This window comes from Heloderma suspectum, chromosome 2 (assembly GCF_057233095.1).
Source record: "Heloderma suspectum isolate Gila_16-S chromosome 2, 16-S_ref, whole genome shotgun sequence".
Classification (NCBI taxonomy): domain Eukaryota; kingdom Metazoa; phylum Chordata; class Lepidosauria; order Squamata; family Helodermatidae; genus Heloderma; species Heloderma suspectum.
Genome location: NC_139459.1, coordinates 79,233,673 through 79,259,880, shown reverse-complemented (window position 1 = coordinate 79,259,880; position 26,208 = coordinate 79,233,673). Strand labels below are relative to the sequence as shown.

The window sequence follows — 26,208 nt, the reverse complement described above, 5'->3', positions numbered from 1 at the left end:
AGCAGCCGCCTTGAGTGGCTCACAGCCCAGGGCTCAGGGTTAGGATGCAGGAGATGGGAGTTCAAGACCTACCTGGGCTAAGAGGGGTAATGCCTCACTCATCTTTTGCATATCCTCCAAGAAAAAAAAAGGCATGTCCAAGACAAAAGAGAGGGATCTGCCAGGACTTGAAGCCATGCTGTAAACATTGTCCTGCCCACAATTCCGTCCTGTTTTGGATGTTCCACCAGCATATCTTCATGGGCATGACTCTGCTGGTGGAGTGTTCTGCGAGCATAACTGGAGTGTTCCACTGGCATAACTGCCATACTGGCCATGTATCTCAAGTTAGCTGGTGTCGGAGGCCTTCTGAATTCTAGAACATTCAGCCAGTAGATCTCAGGCATAGGATTGTTCTGCAATTCTATATATATTTCTCAACATGAACATAATGTTATGCAGACAGTATCTCTTGAACCAAAAGAAAAGTACAAACTGGAGATGTACCATTGCCCCAATTTTGAAGGTGTAGAAGACATACCAGTAGAGAAGAATAACTTCTTAACTGCATTGCAAATACAATATTTTGCAGAATAACTGAAACAATATTTCCAGAATTTGCTTGACTGTCGGTAGCAAATGATTCCATGCTTTGGGTGTATGTGTTAGAAGATCTGACAGCAAATATGCAAGCTACTTTTTTTTTAAACCCATGGGATTAAAAAAAGAGAAACATTTAGGAATGGTTAGCTCCATTACATGCCAGCTATTTAAAAAGCATAAAGCGTTGCCTAACCTTTTCCAAAACCGTGAAACATTCAATATTTCACGTGTATGTGTCAACGCTCTTGTAAGTTGCATTGGAATTTGGCTTGAGATTTTAACACAAAGAATACTCATACAGCCATAGAATCATAGAATCATAGAATAGTAGGGTTGGAAGGGGCCTACAAGACCATCGAGTCCAACCCCCTGCTCAATGCAGGAATCCAAGTCAGAGCATCCCTGACAGATGGCTGTCCAAACACAAATGATTCTCAACAGGAGGCTCAAAGTGCAATTGCCCTGGTCCACAAGGGAGATGCTCATGCAGAAGGAGGATTCTGTGGATGCAGGTGATTTACGGACTGAATGGAAATGAAGACGCCAGGCCCAAGATGTTGGATAGAACTAGGGCCACATTTATTAACTTCATAACCAGATCTGCAGAAGGGAAATGACTGTGTAGGATACTAACTTGCTCAACTTGATCAAGCAGGCAGTCCAGCCAGCAAGCAACACAGGCAATTTCAAATCTGCTTAGACAGAGGAATAGGGGAATAAGATCCACCCCTTCTCCCAGGCCAAACTTATCGAGTGCATAGGGTGGCCTTCCTGATCCACCCCTTCCTGATGCCCCACAGCTTAGGGCAGATGAACCAGGTTAGCCCAAAGGCCATCCGTACCCTGGCCATGGGTCCCACAGCCCTTAGCAACAAGAGCATCTCTACACCAGCCTAAAATCTTACCTTTAAAATGGGGCTTTCTGCTTACATTTTAAATGCAGGATCATGACGGACTCCCTTTACACGTGCTTCTTTCTCCTGCTTTTCCCTGGCATTTCCTCCTTATCTGAGTCTACCATATGTTTCATTAAACAGCCATTAGATAGTGCTGTGGTCTAGCTCCTCTTATTAAGAACATAAGAAGAGCCATGCTGGATCAGACCAAGGGTCCATCTAGTCCAGCATTCTGTTCACATGGTGGCCAACCAGCTGTTGAGTGGGAACCCACAAGCAGAACATGAGCACAACAGTACCCTATTGCGGCTTTTCCTTTTTCACGGAGGGAACTCAAGTGGAACCGCAGTGAAGTGTGGTAATTTGATAGCTCATTATCTCTGATCTTTTAAAAAATGGAACAAAGGTCATTTAGTGCAGGAGACACCCTGGAGGTTAAGGACGTCATCTAAAGGACCCGCAAATGCCTGTGAGTGAGCAATCTCATTAGCAGGATAAAAGCTCTGTGTGAAGAAGCCCCAGGTCTCAGGAATGGATAATGAGCATAACAGCGCTCAGCAAATCACCTACCTGGTAGACCCTGTGAATCCCTGACATAGGAGATGGACAAGCCTCTGCTTAGTCCCTCTTTCCCCACCTGTAGAAATTGAGATCCCGCAGTCTGTAGGTCAGACAGAAAAACATCATTGCCAAAATCTGACAGGTGAACACCATTAGCTTTTAGGGGTGTGCGAAACACTTACCCTGTTCCGGCTGGCAGTCCACAGTGAGGGGGAGGCGATCCATCTCTCCCTCCCAGAATCCTCCCCAGCCGGCTCTGCTCCGTGGTGGCTTCGCGCAGCTGCCAGCCGGGGTTGGCCATAGCTGGAGTTCTGGCCGTGGCCAGGCTGCTGCGGCTGCAAATGGCGGCCGTCGTAGCGGTCGCCATTAGCGTTCTTGCAGGCAGCCGTGATAGGCTACGTAAGTATTTATGTAGCCTATCACGACAAAGGCAGCCATGCAAATGGTAATTACCTATCACGGTAAAGGCAGCCACGCCCATTTGCGTGGCTACCTTTACCGTGATAGGCTACATAAATACTTAGGTAACCTATCATGGCTCCCTGCAAGGACGCAAATGGTGGCCGCTACAATGGCCGCCATTTGTGGCTGCAGCAGCCCGGCAGCGGCCGGCCGGGAGACCAGCCGGAGCTGCCGCCAGTGCCGCCGCCACCACATCTGCCCCAGGTAAGCTCCGTCCCGGGAGGATTCCGTGAGGTGGCAGGGGGCGGGAGGCCATTCCACCACGGATTCCGGGGAAGATTCTAAAGAATCCGGAATTCTCTGACATCCCTGTTAGCTTTATATAGTTCTTTCCAGGAATGAATAATGAATAATATCAGGGTGAGGCAAAATCTCATCATCATGCCTCTATAATGTTAGACATATTTCTCTGTTAACTTTTTTCTTAGCCCTATTCTAACCCCTTGGATCCCCAGTGCCCCTTCAAACCCTGCAGGGAAACATATTCTACCAGAGAACCTGCACCCCATGCCAATGAAATCAAATTCTTTCCCAAGCCCATGCGGGACTTGCATTGCCCTTCAAAAGTCCCAGATTATTTCCCCTAAGGTGCAGCATCATGATATGTAGGGGGAGAACTCACACGGCCAGACTGGAAGAAGATGTGGAACAAACATGCCCATCTCATGCCACATATGCCCAGCCATTGAATGGTGGCATGGTGACTGAGGCCAAGCTGAATTCCAAATGCTGATCTTGCTGCCCTGTGGTTGGCCCAGAAGACCATACCACAGCTGCCATGAGCATCCTCAGATGCTCTGTCCCCTCCAGCTGTCTGTTAAAAGAAACAATCAACAGAACAACCAAAACCAACTGAAGGAGCCCTTCAAGATAAGTAAGAAAATGGCCGCACGTGACCTCTGAAGGCCCTGGAATGCTATCTCCCAATAGCTTTAATACCCGGATCAATTCCTGCCAGGGAAGTGTCTCCAATTCAAAATGAATGAGTGTTGAACTTAAAGTCCCCATGGTCCAAACTCCACAGTGCTTTTTTGGATAGCACCCCAAACTGATATCTGGTAAGTGGCAGGCTGGACTGATGTCAGAATAGGGGCCCTGGCTTGTTCCCTCTTCTTGTTGTTGTTCACTCGTTAAGTTGTTTCCGACTCTTCGTGACCCCATGGACCATAGCACATCAGGCCTTCCTGTTCTCCGCTCTCTTCCGGAGTGTGCTCAAGTTCATATTCATTGCATCGGTGATGCTATCTAGCCATCTCATCCTCTGCTGTCCCCTTCTCCTTTTGCCTTCAATCTTTCGCAGCATCAGGGTCTTTTCCAGGGAGTTTTCTCTTTGAATTAGGTGGCCAAAATATTTGAGCTTCAGCTTCACCTTTCAATGAGCACTCAGGGTTGATTTTCTTTAGGATTGTCTGATCTGACCTCCTTGCAGTCCAGGGGACTCGTAAGAGTCTTCTCCAGCACCACAGTTCGAATGCATCAATTCTTCGTCACTCAGCCTTCCTTATAGTCCAGCTCTCACAGCCATACGTTGCTACGAGGAAAACCATAGCTTTGATTATACGAACCTTTGTCGGCAAGGTGATGTCTCTGCTTTCTTACTATGCTGTCTAGGTTGGCCATAGCTTTCCTCCCAAGGAGCAAGCGTCTTTTAATTTCATGGCTACAGTCACCATCTGCGGTGATCTTGGAGCCCAAGAAAGTAAAATCTGTCACTGTTGCCATTTCTTCCCCTTCTATATGCCAGGAAGTGATGGGGCTAGATGCCATGATCTTCATTTTTTTAATGTTGAGTTTCAAACCAGCTTTTGTACTCTCCACTTTCACCCACAACAAGAGGCTCTTTAGATCCTCTTCGCTTTCTGCCATTAGGGTGGTATCATCTGCTTATCTGAGGTTGTTGATAATTCTCCCAGCAATCTTAATTCCAACCTGTGAGTCATCCAACCCGGCGTTTCTCATGATGTACTCTGCATATAAATTAAATAAGCAGGATGACAATATACAGCCTTGTCGTACTCCTTTCCCAATTTTGAACCAATCGGTTGTTCCATGTCCAGTTCTTACTGTTGCTTCTTGACTCTTGTACAGGTTTCACAGGAGACAGGTAGGGTGGTCTGGTACTCCCATCTCTTTAAGTATTTGCCACAGTTTGTTGTGATCCACACAATCAAAGGCTTTAGCGTAGTCAATGAAGCGGAAATAGACATTTTTCTGGAATTCTCTTGCTTTCTTCATGATCCAGCAAACCATGATTTGCAAATCAAATCTCTGCCTCTTCGAAACCCAGCTTGTACTTCCAGTAGTTCTCGGTTCACATACTGCTGAAGCTAGGGTTGTCAGAGAATTCCACCACGGATCTTGGTGAGGCCAAATGCCAGTGCATTCGGCCCCCCAAAATCCATGGCGGAACGAGGCCCCTGCCCCCCCAACCCACGAAAGTCACGTGAAACGGAGCACTTACCTGCTGCCATCTGCGCTGACTTCTTCATCATAGCCATGATAGGCTACGTAAATACTTACGTAGCCTATCATGGCTAATGTGGGGACACCTTTTGCATCCCTGTGGAGGCCGTGATAGGCTACGTAAATATTTACGTAGCCTATCACGGCAAGCCAAAAAAAAAAAAAAGTGTACGTAAATGGCAGCAGCTACGGCGGCCACCATTTGCGTTCCCTTTTTTTTGCTGTTTTAGCCTACGTAAATATTTACATAAGCTATTACGGCAAAAAAAAGGAGAACACAAATAGCGTAGTGGGCACTATTTGCGTTCCTTCCCCCCCCCCCCGCCGTAATAGCTTACGTAAATATTTACATAGGCTAAAATGGCGAAAAAGGAACACAAATGGCAGCTGCCGTAGCCTCCGCCATTTGCGTACGCTGTTTTCTTTTCCCTGCAGGCTGCCCAATGGCTGAATGTCCGGCTGCAGGCGGCCCCGGCTAGTGGCTCCACGGAAGCTCCACGGAGTGGAGCCGGATGGATTAGGATTTCCGTGAATCACCCCATCGAAAAGGTAAGTGACTTTCATACATCCTTAGCTGAAGCCTAGCTTGTAGGATTCTGAGCATGACCTTGCTGGCATGTGAAATGAGCGCAATTGTACAGTAGTTTGAACACTCTTTGGCATTGCCCTTCTTTGAAATTGGAATGAAAACTGACCTTTTCCACTCTTGTGGCCACGGTGGAGTGTTCCAAATGTGTTGGCATATTGAATGCAGCACTTTAACAGCATCATCTTTTAGGATTTTAAATAGCTCCGCTGGAATACTGTCATCTACGCTAGCTTTGTTGTTAGTAATGCTTCCTAAGGCCCACTTGACTTCACTCTCTAGGATGTGTGGCTCAAGTTCAGTGAGCGCACTTTCATGGCTATCAGGGACATTGAGATCTTTCCTGTATAGTTCTTCTGTGTATTCTTGCCACCTCTTCTTAATCTCATCTGCTTCTGTTAGGTCCCTGCCTTCTTTGTCCTTTATCAAGCCCGTCTTTGCACAAAACGTTACCTTGAGATCTCCGATTTTCTTGAAAAGATCTCTAGTCTTTCCCATTCTATTGTTTTCCTCAATTTCTTTGCATTGTTCATTTAAGAAGGCCTTCTTGTCCCTCCTTGTTATTCTCTGGAACTCTGCATTCCACTGGATATATCTTGCCCTTTCTCCCTTGCTTTTCACTTCCCTTCTTTCCTCAGCTACTTCTAAAGCCTCATCAGTCAGCCACTTGGCTTTCTTGCATTTCTTTTTCTTTGGGATGGATTGAGTTGCTGCCTCCTGAACAGTGTTACGGACCTCCGTCCATAGTTCCTCAGGCACTCTATCAGGTCTAATCCCTTAAATGTATTTGTCACCTCCACTGTATATTCATCAGGGATATGATTTAGGTCATACCTGAATGGTTTAGTGGTTTTCCCTACGTTCTTCAATTTAAGCTGAAATTTTGCAACAAGAAGCTCATGATTTGAGCCCCTTGTTTTTACTGACTGTATAGAGCTTCTCCATCTTTGGCTGCAAAGTACATAGTCACTCTGATTTTGATATTGACCATCTGATGATATCCATGTGTAGAGTCACCTCTTGTGCTGTTGCAAAAGCGTGTTTGCTATGATCAGCGTGTTCTCTTGGCAAAACTCTATTAGCCTTTGTCCTGCTTCGTTTTGTACACCAAGGCCATGCTTGCCTGTTATCCTGGTTATTTCTTGACTTCCTACTTTAGCATTCCAATCCCCTATGATGAAGAGGACATCTTTTTTTTTGGTGTTAGTTCTAGAAGGTGTTGTAGGTCTTCATAGAACCGATCAACCTCAGCTTCTTCGGCCTCAGTGGTTGGGGCATAGACTTGAATTACTGTGATGTTGAATGGTTTGCCTTGGATTCGTACTGAGATAATTCTATCATTTTTGAGATTGTACCCCAGTACTGCTTTTCCCACCCTTTTGTTGACTATGAGTGCTACTCCATTTCTTCTAAGGGATTCTTACCCACAGTAGTAGATATGATGGTCACCTGAATTAAATTTGCCCATGCTTGTCCATTTTAGTTTGCTGATTCCCAAGATGTCGATGTTCAATCTTGCCATTACATGTTTGACCACCTCCAGCTTACCTTGACTAATTGATCTTACATTCCAGGTTCCTAAACAATATTGTTCTTTACAGCATCGGACTTTCTTTTCATCACCAGACACATCTACAGCTGAGTGTCCTTTCGGCTTTGGCCCAGCCGCTTCACTCTTTCTGGCACTACTTGGAAATTCCCTCTTCTCTTCCCCAGTAGTATATTGGACACCTTCCGACCTGAGGGGCTCATCTTCCAGCGTCATCTGTTTTAGCCTTATGATACGTTCCATGGGGTTTTCTTGGCAAGAATACTGGAGTGGGTTGCCATTTCCTTCTCCAGTGGACCACATTTTGTCAGAACTCTCCGCCATGACCTGTCCGTCTTGGGTGGCCCTGCACGGCATAGCTTATGGCTTCACTGAGTTACGCAAGCCCCTTCGCCACAACAAGGCAGTGATCCATGAAGGGGTTGTTCCCTCTAAGGTGGAAAAAATACAAGAAGCATCCAACCTTGAAGCCACTAACAATTCCCCAGTCCTAAATGCACCCCAAAAGGTGGCTAGTGCCATGGCATGAAAAATTAGCTTTTGTGCATGATTGAAGCTGGGTTGGGGTAAGCATTACATAATTTAGATTTATTTTCTGCTTTTCCACCAAGAAAAAAAAGGCCATGAAAGTGAAAATATACCTAGGTTTAAATGACGTTTACAGTGCAATCCTATACATGTCTACTCAAAGGTAGGCCCAACTGAGTTCAGTGGGATTTACACCCAAGTGTAAGTTCATCTAGGATCGTGGTGTTAGAATTCATTCGGTGAAATCTGAGGATCAGATTCCATTTTTTAAAACTGTTCAGCTAAACGAAAAGGACACACATTACTCTTGCATACATGAGCTAAATTTTTTTTGGACATGAGACAGGGTAGGATTGCTTGCATGGGACTGTGAGACTACCCTGATCAGTTTTTAAGGGCACAATCCTATGCATGTTTAGACAGAAAAAAGCCCTACAACTCCCAGCATGCCTCAGCCAGCTATGCTGGGTATTGTAGGACTTATTTCTGTCTAAACATGCTTAGGATTGTGCCCTAAGAGGCTTTAAATGTAAAAGAATATCCTGAGGAAATATAAAATGAACATCTTGACTTCCTCATCTCCTCAACCACCACTCCATTCCCCAAGGCAAGGGAAGTGTGGAAAGAAAACAAGAGATATGTTTCTCCCCCATCTTACCAAAAAGAGAGCTAGAAAGAGGAGTGGGAATCCACTCCAATAGATCCACTATGTAATCGCCAATTATGGTGGATACATGTGTAAAATTTTGTCAGCTTTTTAATGTCACTAAGCCATCACTTCAGACTTCACCCAGAAATCAGATCTAATCATCCACTAGATTATACCCAATCAGATAGGGTTTTTTTTTTGCTAGCCTTAATCCAGATCCTAATCATGATCTTGGCTCCTGTGAACAAAAGCTAGAAGCAAATGTTCAAAGGAAAGAAATGTCAATTAAAGGTAACATTTGAGGTGTTTAAAAAGTACATGCTATGTCACTTCATGTGTTATCTTGCTAGGGTTCTATTTATAAATAAACTAGCAAAGGGTAGTTAACTCTTCAAAGATTTGACTTTGCTAAAAGGGACAATTTTTGAAAGTTTGCGCATCTTTTAAAAGGTTCATGCTATTCAAGGAAACTCCTCCCCACCTTTCATGTTTGTGTGCATCTCTAAGGAGATATTTGACTGTCGAAGGAAGATTTTTCTTTCTTCTTAGCAGATTTTGAATAACTGACTTCAGCCTTCAGAATAAAGACAGAACATTGCCTTTCTAGGATGCTGCAGTAACACATACTTTGCTATAAAATATTAAACGCTCTTGGGCTAGGTACCCAACCATATAGCAGATTTCTATTCCTTAGTATTAGTCTTCATGGAATTCTTATTCCTGACATCTGTCAGGTAGTGTCAGAGCTGCTGAGACTGTGTGCAGTGTCCCATATGTCTAGCCACTGAACTGCAGGTTGCAGCATCTACCTACTTCATCAGTGAAGTACCTTCAGGCTTTGGGTTGACTCCACCCACACAGGCTGGAGTTGGATCCTCTTGGACAGGAATGGGTATAAGAGGGCTTCCTGTTCCAGCTGAGCCTTGCCCAAGCAACCTGGTCTTCCTGAGCTTTGATATGTTCCTGTAACCTTGGGTTGTTCTATGGACCTGCTTCCTGACTTGTCCTTGGATCCTAACTTGCTCTCTGTTCCTGGCTTCTGGCTTTCCCCTTTACTCCAGGGGTGGAGAACCTTAGCTCAAGGGCCAAATTCAGTTTCAGAGATGCTCTTGGGGGCCACATTCCATTGGTGGGCAGGGCCAAAAGCAAAGGGGGTGGGACCAAAGACAAAATGGGTGGGGCCAAAATGCAAAAACAGAACAAAACACTCCAACCCCACCCCAGCATCCTGTAGCTTAAAGCTCTTACTGCCAGTAAGTAAGCGGCAGGAGAGGCATTTCAACCTTTTAGAATGGGGAAAAATTGGAGAGACACTGGGGAACCACCTCATGATTTATGGTTGGGAAGAAGGAGGTGGGGCCATCTGGGGAACTCCAAAGTGTTGTATTGGGACCCCGGGGGGGGGCAAATTTGGCCCTGGATCAGAGGTTGCCACCCCTGTCCTGGCACAACTCCTAGCTTCCTGTTCCCTCAGCTGATCTCAGACCACTGCCTAGGGCTCAGCCCTGACAGATAGGTAATTCAGAAATCAAATCAACATACCTACACTCTAAGAATCATAAAAACATCAAGGAAGATACTAACAGGATTGGAGAGTCTTTTGTATGAAGCTAATGAAAAGGAGACTAAGAAGGGAGCATGACTGTGGTCTAAATTGTTCTTCAGTATATTCACAGAAATTCATTTGAGAAACAGGATGTTACCTGAAGTCACAGATTTGAACACCTCATTGTAATTTTAATCTATTTTATTTTATATTGTATTTTCTGTTGCATTTTTGTGGAGGTATTCATACACCCTCATATGTTTGCTCCATACATCAGTTGTGGGCTTATCTTCTTCAGAAACATCTCAGCTGCAGGTGCAACTAAACTCCCCGCTCAGAATCTAAAGAATCACATCAGAGATTGAATATGCAATTAGAAACCCAAAATCATACACACCATAAATTGAACCATCCTGTGTTTTCAAAGCCGAATTGCATAGCTTTTGACTGGGGTCAATTCTTCTTCAGAATCAGTGCTTTTGGCTGCAATCCTACACAAAGTTGCCTAGGAGAAAACCCCATTGAACTCACTGGGGCATACTTCTGAGCAGACATGGAGCTTTTTGATACGAGGCTGTTTAGGTAGCTGTTGCTACTTCCAGTTTTATTACAGAATTAATATTGGATCTTTATACTAAGAGCTTTTCCTTTCCTGCCTTTCCATACTTTCTGCTACATAACCTCTAGGTGGCATGGTGGCATAGCGGAATAATACAAATACACTGGTGGGGACTTGTGCTTTGTTTCACTTTGGCAAAACCCCCTGGATTTTCCCCACTCGAAAAAGCACATGTAATTGCTTTTAAAAACAAAAGCCAAACTGGATGGTGGCGACATCGTCTAAAGCACCTGTAAACAACCATGAGTGATGAATGATGTGTGCACAATAAAAGCCTCATCTAGAAAAGCTCGTGTATAGGACTGTCCTGTTAGGCTGTGGCAAATGAATTATATTAAGAAAACTGTAGCGGTGTGCCCAACCTAGTGCTAACAAATGATGTAGTGGCATTGTAGAAGTTTAAGATGGATACAATGCTTAATGGATATGAATCTTGATGCTTCTCACTATCAGATGTATAAAACTGTCAAGTGTATAGTTTTTTGCTTTTAAAGCCAAATTCTGTAATAAAGGAATGTTTGCAGTTTTCTTAATTGGCTCAAACCCTTAGCTGTTATTGAGCTTTTAGAATTGAGTATATTCCCTATAGGAGGGAAATGTAAGAGATGTAGCTACCAAATAATATTACTCAGTTGAATGATCCCAGATTACTGGGTTCCACAATTATTATGGTAAGATTTTTCAAACAGGAAAAACTGTTTCAACCCTGTCACCATTAGCACTGCCTTACTATGTTCTGTGCCAAAATACTATGACAGGACGTAGCTGAAGGCAAATATACAATGTCAAATTGCATTTCAGGTTAGTTAACAATGTGCAAATTACTTAAACCTCAAAACTGGTCTGTAGTAGAACTTGTCCTTTTCAGCTCTGCAAATCTGTTGACAAAAATATAGTTGTATACCAGATTTAAGTAAGACCTAAATACGCAACCATCACTATTCCTTAATTGATATAGATCAGTTTCTGTGTACATTTTCTGGCAAACTATAGAGCAACCATCCACAACCTGGAGTTCTCCAGGTGTGTTGGGCTACAGCTCCCATCGTGCTCAGCCCAGCATGTTCTGCTTCACCTTCTCCATTTGGCCTCTTGATCTTTACAAGTTAGACACTATTTTGCATTTGGACTAATCCCAGTTATGTGGACTAGGCTTCAACTAGGGGCAGTGTAGTAGCCTGGGCTTAAAGTTTAGTACAGTTATATGCTGTCCATCTATCCACCTATCTGTTCATTTGTCCAACTCTGCTCCTGATCTCTGTGCATTGATCCAAGGATTTGTATATGGTGTTCAAGTTGGCTATCTTCAATAAAATACTGGGTAAAAATAAAGCATATCAAAAACCATATAAAACAAAGGTAGATAAACCACATCAATAAAATCAGAACCTAAACATACAGAAGTTGTTTATAAGGTGGCTCTTGCCATACAAGAGAAACCCTGAATAGGGTTTCTGATCACACAGAGTTGTATTTGCATAGGCTTTGGTGATACCTTCGGACCAACACATGGAATGTGGGAGTTTCCTACTCTACACATTGACTATCCACATGTTTAGTCCAAAGGTCTGAACTGTTCTTATATTATGAGCCTCGAGCCATAACTTGTAATTATATTTGAAATTATGTGTACATCACTTGGTACATATCAGATAACAATATGTGAACTGCTTAGGGATTTTGTTACATTTAGTGGTATATAAATATCACAAAATAAATAAATAGTAATAACACCACTGACAAGAATGATCTACCTTTGACATAATGACTTGGTTTTCATGACACAACAGCCCACCATGGCTTCACTTACCCATCGGGCTGTCGCATCGTGCTGAGTGCCTGTGGGTGCCATTTTTGCGTGGTGCTTGTTGGACCTGGCTTAACATGGTTTGTTGTGTGTGTCATGCGAACCCAGGCAGCAGGTGTTGTTTGAGGGTTAAACAGCCACCCCTGGTAAATTAAGCCACAGTGGGCTGTTGTGACATGTAAGCAGGCCCATTGAGGGCGTAATCCTATGGGGATAGGCGGCTGCCTTGGAGGCGACTGCCTATCCAATGCAGGGCAGAAGAAGCATGGAGGGGATCATTCCCTCCTTACTTGTCCTGCCGTGCATTTGCTGCTAAACAGCCGATTTTGGCTGTCTACCCATGGGAAGGCAGAGCAGGAGAGGAGGTTGCTGGACGACACATAGGATGTGTCGTACTGTCATTTCTGCCTTCCTCGCCCCAGAACCCCCCTGAGAATGCCCTGTTTTGGCCGCTCCGTGCCATGCTCCATTTCGGAGCGTGGAGTGTGGGACTGTTCCACGCTACCTGTGAGGCAGTGTAGAAAGGGGGGAGGTTGGTTTTCCGGGAACTGACCTCAGAGTGTGGGCTCCAAGGTCACTTCCTGGCAAACCAGATATCCTATGGCCGTCTAGCCACTGACCAGCAGCCATAGGATTGCTCCCTAAGTCTGCAATCCTTTACAGACTTACCTGGAAGTAACCCCATTGAACTCAGTGGGACTTACTTCTGAGTAGACATGTATAGGCTTGTGCGGTAAGCCTTCCAATGACAATCTAGCCATAAAGTTTTTAATGGTATAGTTTTATTGTGTCAGTTAAGAGAGATTCTAGTATACAGATGAAGAAATCCTAGTTTCAGAGTTGTTTCTTCTGTGAACCTTTATACTATGCATATATATGGTAAGTATCAACACCGATAGAAATACATCTCAGAAATATTTTGAGTTTCACAATGCAGTTTGTACATTATAAAGCCAGGTAATCTAGAGATCAATTTAAGATATAAAGAGATAATTATAATAAGGGGGAAAGCTGAAATATTAAGGTAGAAAACAACTGGAAACAGTACCCAGCTGCTATATTTTTGAGGGTTTTAAAGTTTGGGCTGTACTCAATAGTATTGATTTTTCTCCTAATACAAATACAGCTTGCTGTTAATAGATGCTCCCAGCATAGCATGTAATAGCTCGGATGGTGAAAATTGCTGAAATAACAGGCTACTGGGATATGAAGTGTTATTTCAACATTTTCTCACATAGGTTTTTTTTCCCCAGCAGTCTGCAATCTTTCTCCTGCTTCCCCTGTCCTTTGTGTACCTCGCAGCAGTCTTGCCGACAGAAAATGAAATGAAAAGAACATATTATTCTTTTGAAATGTTGGGAATTTTTCTTGTGTGATAATATTCATCTGTGTGCTCTTCTTCTCAAGTGCTACATTGCAAAAATATGTCTTTGAATTTGAGGACACTGGAGAATCTCAGGATTTCTGATTTAACTCCTAAAACTAACAGCCTGATCATAAAGGTAATCATAAGGGTGATCACAGGCTTCTTCACATGGAGCTTTTATCCTGCTATTGACATTGGTTACTCAGGGAAGTTTGCAGGTCCTTTAGATGATGTCATCAACCTCCAGGGCCTCTCCCACACTAAATGACCTTTATTCCATTTTTTTTTAAAGATTGGAGATAATGAGCTATCAAATTACTGCTTGAGTCCCCTCATGACAAGAGGAAAACGCACAATAAGAGAAGCTAGAGCGATGAAACATATGGAAGACTCAGATAAGGGGGAAAGAGTGGGGGAAGGAAGCACGTGTAAAGGGAGTCCATTCTGATCCTGCATTTAAAACAGAAGCAGAAAGCCCTGTTTTAAATGCAGGATTTCAGGCTGGTGTAGAAACGCTCCACGTGAGCACACAGACAGAGTTTGATCCTTGTTCATTTCAATTCAAGCTCAACCCCCCGCAGTGAACCCCAAGCAAGTGAAAACTTCACAGCAAATGGACTCAGAGAAAACCTGGGTTTCTCCATGAAAACCATGGCTGCAAAAAGCAAAGCAAAACACCCTCCCCCTTAGGATAAAAGAAATAGGCGGTGCTACAACCCCTGCCAGTGGTGAGCCACTTCCTATGAGAAACTGTTGAAGAATTTCTCCTCTCCTTGGAGAAGTTTGGCGAAATTGCCCTCCCAATTTCTCTGTCCATAAATAGGGTGGAGAATTTTGAGAGGCCATTTGTGCACAGCTGTAATCCCATCTCTGCCCAGCGTCTCCCTGCTTCATTATTGAGAAACAAGCAAGGCACATATTCCCCACCACCCCTGAATCAACAAGACAAAGACTGGATAATAAACAACTGTCTAACATGGCAGTAAGGAAATGGCCTCCTCTTGGGACCTCTCCCCACTGCTTAAGCAAAGTGATAATCACCCATAAGCATTCATCTCCAAAGGTGCCCTGTGTACCTATACCCCCTGTCCCAGATCACCTTGTTGGCAGAGCTCTGTCTAGCTGACGGTCATCATCCACCCTCCTGCCATCCAAGGCACAGGTTAAGTTATTCTTTACTAGCTTTGGTCTTCATCCAAGACATCTTGAATATCTGGGTCATCCCCAGCAGGTGAGTGTAGAACCTTTAATTTGCTCAGCTTTAGCCTAGCTGAATGATAATTTTATATTTATTTTGCTCTGTATTCTCCTTATACCTGTCTCTCATACCTTCCTACCTCTTTTTTTTTTTTTAAATCTTAAAATTTGGAATTCTGGATGTTGGCTTATTTCTTTAAGGGTGCAATCCTATGCATGTTTAGACATAAAAAGGTCCTACAGCTCCCAGCATGCCCCAAGGATTACACTCTTAGAACACCCTTGCTGCTCAGATTGTACATTCCAAGAAGGTTTTGGTTATATTACAGGCTTCAAGCAACATGTCCTGCTTTAAGGCAGGGGTTGGACAACTTGTGCCCTCCAGATATTTTGGCCTACAGTGCCCATCAGCCCTAGCCAGCATAGCCAATGGTGAGGGATCATGGGAGCTGTAAACCAAAACATCTGGAAGGCCACAAGTTGCCCACCCCTGCTAAGGAGCCAGGGAGGAAATGGGTTGATTCATCTCCTGTAGAAAGGGGGCTGTTCCCCCACTTTCTAGTTAAAATCCTGGAGGCAGGGAGGCTTCTCTGCATCTTCCTGGCCAGGGAATAAATACAGTGGTGGCAGATACGATGAAAGCATAGCAAGTAGCCCACCATGCAAGGGGTGCTGCACGCAAAGGGCTCCAAGACAGTATATGTCTAATTTATTATAAATATATTTTTAAAAGTCAGGACTGAAGAACAGACAGAGCACACAAGAACATGCTAGAGCACAGGAGGACCTTGCTGCTCGAGCAAGGCTGAGCTGGAACCGAAAGATCTCTTAGGAAGCAATCCTATGGCCGCTAGACACTGTCTAGAGGGCCATAGGATTTTTCAGTTTCTGGGAACCGAGGTCAGAGCCAAGTGTCCAACAATGGTTTCCAGAAACCACTCTCCCCTCCCCTGCCCCCTCATAGCCAGCGCAGTTCTCTCCACACCTGCTATGTCTCCACGCTTGGAAACAGGGAAAAGGAAGCAGTCCTGGGGGCAGGGAGGAGACCGCAGAAGCTGCTTTATGCAGCTTCCTATGTGCCGTGTGGCCTCCTTCCCTTCCCTACCCCAAAGTTTCAGGTAGACAGCTGAAATCAGCCATCTAGCCAAAAATGCAGGGCGGCCAGAGCACAGAGGAGAAGATCCCCTCTATGCTTCAGCTGCCCTGCATAGGATAGTCAGCAGCCTCTGATTTCGGAGGCTGGAGACTATTGAGATAGGATTGTGCCCTTACACTCTTTCCTGTCCGGGACCCAGGAGGATCCAATGACCATTCTGGAATCAATCCTTCACAGAGAACCAGTCATTCCTGACTGCAGGAAGAAGGTGCAGAAAAAGGTTTAGCCACCCTTTCCACTCCATTGTGATCCCAATTCAGAAGACTGTCAACAGTGGATATTTTATAGGGGGAGGGGGGAGGGACAAGAAATGACAGTGATGATGACATGTTTAATGTCCCATTTATGTTAATCTTGAATTAATTCCCACATCAAAAGACAGAGGGCATTTTTACTCATTTCACTGTGCCAGAGGTCTTTACCACTGCAATACTAGCTACTGTGTTGGAAGGATTGCCTGCCCAAGAAGGAAAATAATGGTAGAAAAAGCACGATTCTTTAATATGAAAAAGACATGGCTGGGAAACAAAGGAAAAGAATGGGTATCATTCATTTATTTATTTCTAAAAAAAAGTATATCCCACCCTTCAATGGTATTCCCAGGGTGACTTACCATTTGCTATTGCTCAAGTGGAAAATTCTGGGGGAAGAGGGGTTATTCACATCCAGTTAACCTTTCCCTGCTTCCTTGCTCTTTCTACAACTTTGCCATGAAAGAAAGTTATTGAAAGAGGAGGAGGAGGAGGAGGAGGAGGAGGAGATAGGAAGTCAGAATCCAATCTGGTTTACCAGTGAGTATGAGAAGGTGATCTAAGGGCAGCAGACATTGTGGGCCTTTAAGCTTAGAATGGCAGGCAGCTTAGGAAGGAGAGTGGGTGGGGAACCCTTTAAGAAATGTATTAAACAGAACTTAAAGTGTATGGAGGTGTGTGTGTGTTTTAAAAAAGTTAACTAAAGATGCAAGCATAAGCTTCCAAATAAACACATTTCCATTTCGTTTTTACTTATGGTGGATGATTACAAGTTAAATTTAAAATAATTCAAAGAGAAAGTAGAAATTAAATTGAGAGGGAATAATAAATAAATTTAACAGCTGAAGCGTTTACAGTATTTTACCGTGTACAAAGACATCATCAAACCAAGCTGGCTACCAAAAAGCAAATCTACATTTGTGGAACAGGGAAAGCTTTTAAATTTGCATAATGTGATATTTTGTTGGATGCTAGAAATATGTATGGATTTTTATTTATTAATATACGAAGAGAATGTGACATTTATAACAATAAGCCAGATGGAAAGCCATAGCACTCAAAGGCAATCAGAGGTCTTCACGAAATTATTTCTCTCTCTCTTGTGTTGCTCCATGAACTATTAGGGCATTAATTCAATCTGCTATTTGCTGAAAACTGAAATATATGAAGAGAAGGTAAGGGTGCACTCAAGAACCACCAGCTGAAGGGCAATAGGATTTTGTGCAAGCCCTGCTACTCTGATGGAATTTGAGATATATAGCAGCCAAAAAAGATACTCCAGCGGAACATCCCAGATATACAGGTAGAACGGTCAACTGCAGGACAAAGTTGTGGGCAGTATGCGGGCGGCACAGGGGAGGACTTCCGCAATCCATGGCCACACTCCCATCAATGCAGCCCTTTACAAGAGCTCCAAACCTGGCACAAAGAATTTTCCTCCCATGCAGGGCATCTTTGGCCTCCTGAACGCACAGTGCACAACCATGTGTGTCGCCTGTTGTGACCAGTTGTAGCATCTGAAGGCCCTGCTGCCCAGCCCAGGACAGGCAGAGTGGAAGCCTTAGTGTGTAGTTTCTTCATAGACCACTGTGCTATTCAGCAAATGGTTTCCCCAGTGGCATGTGGGCTGCATTCCCCAGCCCTAATGTGCTGCCTCCTGCAGCTGTAACAATATGTGTGCATTTGGCTCCCTGCCACCCCGCTTCACTCCTCTCCAGCCATTGGGGAAGGGAGGAAGCATGCTTCTGTGTGATCCCTAGCCAGGCGCGGGGGCTGCATTTCCTTGGTAAGACATCTGACGCTTGAGAGTTGTGTATGCAACATGTTTTACCCAGTGTTCCTGGGGGCACATATGCATTGGTTTGTGTGACTTTGCAACTGTACTGACTATCCTCTTTTCAATAAACTCTAGCTTCTGGGTTTGAACCAGTGATCTCCTCTGTTCTTGTGTGCATCGTGCAGACTGTACCACATAGTTTCTTTGCTTGTTGCATCTGCATGGTTTTCTGCCTTTCTTCCACTCAGCCTTTCTTCACGTTGCAGTGTTTCCAGGGATGCCGAGGCCATGTCTGCTAGATTTACACTTTTAAAAATAATTCGGAGCAGTGTGTCTTCCCCTTCCAGGCTAAGCATGCATTGGAAATGGTGACTGTTCCACCAGCGTAGCAGCATCATATCTTCCTTGCCAGCCTCCAGGGGTAATTGGAGCATAGGATTGCTCTGTACGTATGCCGTTTACTACCATCTTCTCTCTATATGTGTAGGTAAAAATCCATGGCACTAGCCCCTGGTACCCTGGTCCTTACATGAAAATAAATTTTATTGATTACAGTAGAGCAGGATTGACAGTGGAGCCCCTTTTGTTTATGAAGCACGTTTATGAGGCATTTTGAAAATGTAATTGCTGCTCTATGGGCACACTTTAATGAATGCAGTGTAGTATCCCCTGTGTTTATAATGCAATCGAGTGTTGCACACCAAGGCATTGCAGGAGATGTAGAAAGAGTTTGAAAGTCACATGGGTGGTATTGTTCGTGTTTATAGTGTGAGCACATGCCACTACCCACAGTATAGTGCTGCGATTGTGGAAGACCATACTGCTATTTTTTAAAAGGTCTGGCAACTGAATGTGCACCGCTGCATCTGTGCAGGAATATGGGTTTAAAAATAAGTTGTGTGGTTATTCATAGCTGCACAGCTATGTAGGTGTGCAATGAAAAACAGTCTTTAAAAAACGCCCATGGATTTCCTACCCACAAATCCCTTCTCCCCTCCTGAGCTCACCTCTGACCAGAGGGCTTGGCTTCCTAGTAACCCTGAACCCTGGAACCTCTTCTTTTAGAAAGCGACCCTCTGAAGGCTCTAATTTCACTGGGCAAAAGTATTGTACTTCTTTGCTTTTCCTCTCCATTCCTTCTTTTTTCCTTTTCATTGCCCTCCTCCACAGTGCTCAGAAGTGACGCAGCAGCCTCAGCCCTCTTACGGCCAGGCAGTCTGTCCAAGCAGCCAGCGGGAGGCACAGAGTCAAAATCTGTGAGAGATATGAGCAGGGAAGGAAGCAGACGGAGGAGAAAGATATGTGGGAGAGGATTGGGGGGAAACGTTACAAAGCAGGTTTTACAGCTTTGAAGCCATTCCCACTGGTAAAGTACAATACTGCTAGATTGGAACACTCCTGACTTCTTAGTGCACAGAAACTGCAATCACCAAGAAGGAGAAGGAGAAGGAGAAGAGAAGTTGTCATAGAAATAGTTTGGAAAAAACAGAATGTTGAGGGAGAAATAGTCTCAGGACAGCAGGTTGAGGAATACATTGTGTGCCATACAAGTGTGCCAGATGTTATACTACCAGGATAAAATGCTAATGTAGATTGGCCCTAGGAAATACTTTTTTGTGTGCACAAACTCAGGACCACAGCCTAGGTCTGACAGGTTTTCTAGGTTATGAATGGAAACGCATAAATAATAGTTGAGTCATAGATAATACTTTATAGATAATAGCTGAGTCATATGACTGCTCCAGGATCAACTTGCTTGTCTGTATGATCCAGCCAAGTGTTACTGGTTTATAGGTTTTTACCACACATCCGAGGCAGGTATGTGGCAAAACAGCAATCTGTATAGGCTCTCAGAATCACATGGATGAAAAGAAGGTGAGAGCCAGTGTGGTGTAGTGGCGAGAGTGTTGGACTGGGAGCCGGGAGATCCGGGTTCTAGTCCCCACTTGGCCATGGAAGCTCACTGGGTGACTTTGGGCCAGTCACAGACTCTCAGCCCAACCTACCTCACAGGGTTGTTGTGAGGATAAAATGGAGAGGAGGAGGATTATGTATGCCGCCTTGGGTTTCTTAAAGAGGAAAAATAGTGGGATATAAATGTAATAAATAAATAAAATAAATAAATAAAGGTAATTGTTTCTTTTCTTTTTAAAAATATTTAGATATTGTAAATAGATTATACTAGATAATACAGACATATAAATATGTAACCAGAGAAGAAGTTACATTCCTTATCCTAATGATATTTGTGCTTTAATGAGATATGATAAACAATGCAAATAAGACAAGACCAGTGGCACAGTGGTCATTAAAGAGACAAGAAAACTACATCTGCGAGAGTTATGCTTCATATATATCTCAGAAGACCTGATAAACTGGTTGTAATTTACAATTCATGCACACATACACACATACCATTGTCAAACATCTGTTTCCTGATAGTGTTGATGCTTTGAGTAGTGTGTGTACTTGGGGAATGAATATATTTTATAGGGTTGGGAGAACTAGGAAACTACAGAAGGTATGGGGGAAAGGACATACTTCTACTGTTTGGGGAACAGAGAACAGGATTTGAACCTGCATGGGAATGGTCAAAGTATAGTGTTAGTGTGGCTTCTGAAGAAAGAAAGCTTTTGATATAGCATCTACTTGCAATGCATTTATTTACAGTATTATTTTTCTAATATAGCCACATATGTCTGTGATTGTTGTTCGATACCTGTTCCTGAGGCAATGCAAAGATACAATAAAGAGAAAGAAAGCACTGGAGGATGACAGACATCACTTTGAAAGATGAGATTCCTCTGTGTCTTGTATCATACTCAACATAAATATGCAATGATAATATTCTCAAGGAGGACTGATTAAGGTGGGTTGAGGGAGGAAATTCCAACAAGATGAAGTCTTAGTAACCACTTGATAGGAATGTATAATCATCACACAAGAAAATGTTTTCTTTGGACATAAGAGGATAGCTGTCACATTTGATAACGCAGAATAGTCATTATAGAGCTTTTAAATTTATTATAATTCTTTGATAGTTAATGACAGGGAAAGAAAATGAGCCCAGTTCCATTCAATGTCAAGGATTTTGTACATGACAATGCTGTGACATTCTGTGTGGCAACAGCCAGAGCAAGGATTAAGTGACAGAGTGTTGAGTATGATACAAGACACATTTATGTTGAGTATGATACAAGACACAGAGGAATCTCATAGCCATTTTCTATTGCCGTAGTCTCTCACCTATGTTGTTGACTTGTCCTGTCCTCATCAACTAACTAATCATATCTCAGAATCAGATAAAACAATCCAGGGGATCCATGCCCCAGAGTTAAATACTGTAGTGTGTCTGTCATTTGCATTGGTCTGATAATGTGTGTGGCATGTATATGTCAACACTGCATAGTCTGCATTACATTTTCACCAAGTATCACACATTTATTAATAATGTTGCCATAAGCAAAACGTCTATGTAGGTAACTCAATATTTCCCATTTGTACTCCATAGGACTATCTACAAAAGTATTACCACCTTAGCAGATATATTTCTCTAGCCACTGCTTATCTCTCAGCTTCTTAAGTTGGCAAGGATTAATAGGGTCATAGAGCTGTTATTCAAAATGATTTGCCTCACACCCATTTGATTGAAATGTACTGTCCTCAGTCTATATAGAGAGTTAGGCACACTGAATCCCACTGATTTCATTGGGTTTCAGTGTGCCCGTTCTTGCGCCCAATGCAGTTACTGTCTCAGATCAGACAAACCTGAACTGAAGCAAACTAGAAGAAAATGCTCGTGTGTGTGTGTGTGTGTGTACCTGACAAAATGGTTGTGCCAGCAGCGCAGAGCAGGGTGTGTGAGCAATACAAATGGCCACCGCAATTTTTGTTAAGTTACACAGCTCATAGAATTTGCTGTGGCATAGAGGATCCAATCATTGGGCACTATGACTGCTGGTCGATGCCACCACCCTGTGACCTGGGTGTGTGTCAGGCATGCCAGCCCCCAAGCTGAGCTGGATCTTTGAAGTGACACCCCAAGATCCTTTTTGGGGGTCCCCCACTGAAGACCAGAGAGCTCAACCTCCACTTACCTGGCTATGGGTCTGGCCCAAGCACTGCAATTAAAAGTTGTGACAGAAATATAGAACAATTTAACTAATAATAATAATTAACAATACTGCTGTGAGAAAGCCAACCCCTGGGACTCCTGAGGTCAATCCTGAATTGAGTAGAATTACTTCCCAGCCCCTTGAACCAGCAGCTAACCCCTGTTCATAGCAAGATAACAAGTGCTAAACTTAGGGAGGGAAGTCGGTGACTGACAGCAGTGCCAAAGCCATGCCCCAGGCCTCTAATATGTGGCCTAGAAGTTGACTAGAGTGAGAAGGTTCCTCACTCTGAGACCTCCTACTGTTATTAACATCTTGGGCTTTGGTACCCAGATATGCATAAAGCCTTATAACTACTGTAAAACACATCGATAGTATTTCTGTGTCTTGAAAGCTATGTTGCTGTTAATAGATTACCCTATTTCTAATTAATTACTCATTTTTTGTTAATTACTCCATTTTTTTGTGCCACAACACATCCAAAATGAAGTTTGTGGTGCAATCCTATGCACGTTTAGACAGAAAAAAAGTCCTACAACTCCCAGCATTCCCCAGCCAGCCATGGAGCTGTGGAATACTGGAAGTTGTAGGACTTTTTCTGTCTGAACATGCCTAGGATTACACTCTTGGTTTGCTATCTTCTATAATCCTTAGATATTTTTCAGAAGTTGCTGCCCCATACCCAGAAATGCATACACATAAGTTGGGGGATTTGGATTTTATTTCCTCTCACATTTTACATTTGTCTTTGCTGAGTCCCATTTTGTTGTCCTTTATTCACCTCTCTAGTGGGAGTTGATTTTGAACTGTGAATTTATCCCATGCATTTAAGGCATTTAGACTTTTTATATGTGTTGTGAGTAAATATCAGCTTTATTTATCTTTTGCTAGTAAAGCTAATGTCATATGTATCTATCTAATAAACTGTCCATGTACTTGAGCATGCTCCGGGAGAGAGCGCAGGACAGGAAGGCCTGGCGTGCTATGGTCCATGGGGTCACGAAGAGTCGGACATGACTGAATGACTGAACAACAACAACAATAAACTGTCCATCCTTGGGATTCATGTATGATATCTTTGCATTATTAAGTGTTAAATCAGCTGAACAGCATTATGGTATTAATAAATGATGTTAATTTGTTAACGTACTTCAGTTTTCAACAGCTTTCAAAAATGGAGGCGGTTAAGGAGACATGTTCAAGCACCATAATGCTTTCTGGTGTAATTATCTATAGTATAATTAAGAGGCCTTGGGGGCTGTGAAAACAATCATGTACAGGTCAGAGTTAGTTAGCAAGTGCAAACATTACCAGAATGATTTCTCCACTTAATATAAATACCAGTTTTACAGTTTGTTTTGTTCATTTAACAGTGTCACTGTTTACAAGATGCACCTGTTTTCCAAAGTTATGTTCTGTACTTGACGAGTAGACTGATATAATAATATAGGGAGAATACACTTATCCTATATATTAATCCTAGAATCCCTCTTGACCACCGTTCAGCATTTTCCCATAATTCCATGGCCACTAGAGGTGGGCATGGAAGGCCCACCTATGGTAAGACTTTCTGTCAGTCTTAGCCAACAACCTTGGCTTCCCCTTTGCATACTCAATAGATTCCATTTGAATTCAAAGTGCTGTAAGATGTATCCTGATAAAACTGATCAGTGGTAGAGGGAAAGCCATAGTTTTCTGCAGAGAAACCAATGAGTCTTGTGGTATCTTAAACACTAACAAATTCGTTGTGGCCTAGCTTATTGTGCCCCTTCATGGATCACTGCCTTGTTGTGGCGAAGGGGCTTGCGTAACTCAGTGAAGCCATAAGCTATGCCGTGCAGGGCCACCCAAGACAGACAGGTCATGGCAGAGAGTTCTCACAAAATGTGGTCCACTGGAGAAGAACATGGCAAAGCACTCCAGTATCCTTGCCAAGAAAACCCCATGGAACGTATATTGTCGCCCTGCTTATTTAACTTACATGCAGAGTACATCATGAGAAACGCCGGGTTGGATGAATCACAGGTCGCAATTTAGATTGCTGGGAGAATTATCAACAACCTCAGATATGCAGATGATACCACCCTAATGGCAGAAAGCGAAGAGGATCTAAAGAGCCTCTTGTTGAGGGTGAAAGAGGAGAGTGCAAAAGCAGGTTTGAAAATCAACATTAGAAAAACGAAGATCATGGCATCTAGCCCCATCACTTCCTGGCATATGGAAGGGGAAGAAATGGAAGCAGTGACAGATTTTATTTTCTTGGGCTCCAAGATCACCGCAGACGGTGACTGTAGCCATGAAATTAAAAGACGCTTGCTCCTTGGGAGGAAAGCTATGGCAGACCTAGGCAGCATAGTAAGAAGCAGAGACATCACCTTGCCGACAAAGGTCCGTCTAATCAAAGCTATGGTTTTCCCAGTAGTAATGTATGGCTGTGAGAGCTGGACTATAAGGAAGGCTGAGTGCCGAAGAATGGATGCTTTCGAACTGTGGTGCTGGAGAAGACTCTTACGAGTCCCCTAGACTGCAAGGAGGTCAAATCAGTCAGTCCTAAAGGAAATCAACCCTGACTGCTCATTGGAAGGACAGATCTTGAAGCTGAAGCTCAAATATTTTGGCCCCCTAATGCGAAGAGAAAACTCTCTGGAAAAGACCCTGATGCTGGGAAAGACTGAAGGCAAAAGGAGAAGGGGACGGCAGAGGATGAGATGGCTAGATAGCATCACTGATGCAATGAATATGGACTTGAGCATGCTTTGGGAGAGAGCGCAGGACAGGAAGGCCTGGCGTGCTATGGTCCATGGGGTCACGAAGAGTCGGACACGACTGAACGACTGAACAACAATACGTTATTGTGTGCCAGAGTCCCTTTCGTCAGAAGCTTCTGAGAGCTTATGTGGCAATGAATTTGTTAGATTTGTTTCATATATTTAGAACAGGATGGGAAAAGTGTGGCCCACAGGCTGCATGTGGCCCTCACCACCATGCAAAATCATACATTTAAAACAAAACAAAATGGCATCCGGAGTGACCATTTTGAAAACTTTTTGACCCTTTTAATGCTCTGCAGCTACTATAGCACACCCCAAAGTGTCAAAATTAGCTTGAGAACAAGTTCATTTTAACCATTTTGGTGCTCCGTAACCACTCTGGATACCATTTTAAAATTAGTTTTTATTTTTATTTTTTTGATACTGCAGGGAGTGGGGGTGGGGAGCAGGCCCGCAGGGAGTCAAGAGGTCTGGTGTGTGCACATGTAAATGGCCCCTGTACCTCATGAAGTTGCGCACCCCTGATTTAGGAGGATTTATATTTCACCCTTACATTGTGGTCTAGTGAAGGGGGAGAAATCCCCAAAGCTTTTAGTAATATTTGGTTTATGTAAGGCATAAACCTCCTTTAAATATAAGGTTGATATTTTTAAATTATTTGTAATATCCCCCTAAGACTCCTGCTTATTTTTCATGAGTATATATTGTGATAAGATTCCATATGTTGTTTGAATTATTGTGGAAATGTTTTTCCTCTTTTTTCTCCTTTTCTTTTCCCTCTTTTTTTTTCCTGCTTATTAGTCTTATTTTATATGATGGATTTTGTTGATTATTGTTCATTGTGTTTTATGTATATTGTCAAAACTAAATAAAGAATTATTTAAAAAAAAGAAAGCAAAAAAGGTTATAGCCATTTGTTAATTTATCTGATTATAGTCAGAAATGGGTGACCTGGCATTCCATTTCAGTTTCCCCATCCCAGCTGCTTCATTTCCAGTCTGTCCTCCCCTTCCATTTTCTCTACATTTTCCCAAGTCACCTGGCTGATGCTTCCTTTTTCTCCCCAAAGGACGATTGCTTCCAACCCTCTTACTTGATCGAGGAGTTAGCTACACAGATACTGAAGTTTGATAAATGCAGCAACAGGACTGGTTGGGGGCATCATTCACCAACACCCCATTAAGCGATAAACTGCTATGTCTTGATTTGTTATTTAACTAATTCCAGTGAAAATGGGGGAAATAGTCTGAAGGGAATTTTTGCATTAGAACACAAAGTTGTCCCCCTACCCCTCTTGGAGGCTACATGGTATAGGAGCTACAGGATA

The 26,208-nt window shown here is 43.3% G+C and overlaps 1 long non-coding RNA gene across 1 annotated transcript in view; it reads left to right on the top strand.

Moving 5' to 3' along the window:
- Nucleotides 1-24,384, top strand: part of LOC146352385 (uncharacterized) — a 52,605-nt gene extending 28,221 nt beyond the window's left edge. Inside the window, exons 3-4 of the long non-coding RNA XR_014787715.1 lie at nucleotides 5,400-5,513; nucleotides 7,177-24,384. This is a non-coding gene — a long non-coding RNA (uncharacterized LOC146352385). The remainder of the gene's footprint in view (nucleotides 1-5,399; nucleotides 5,514-7,176) is intronic.
- The last annotated feature ends 1,824 nt before the right edge of the window (nucleotides 24,385-26,208 follow it).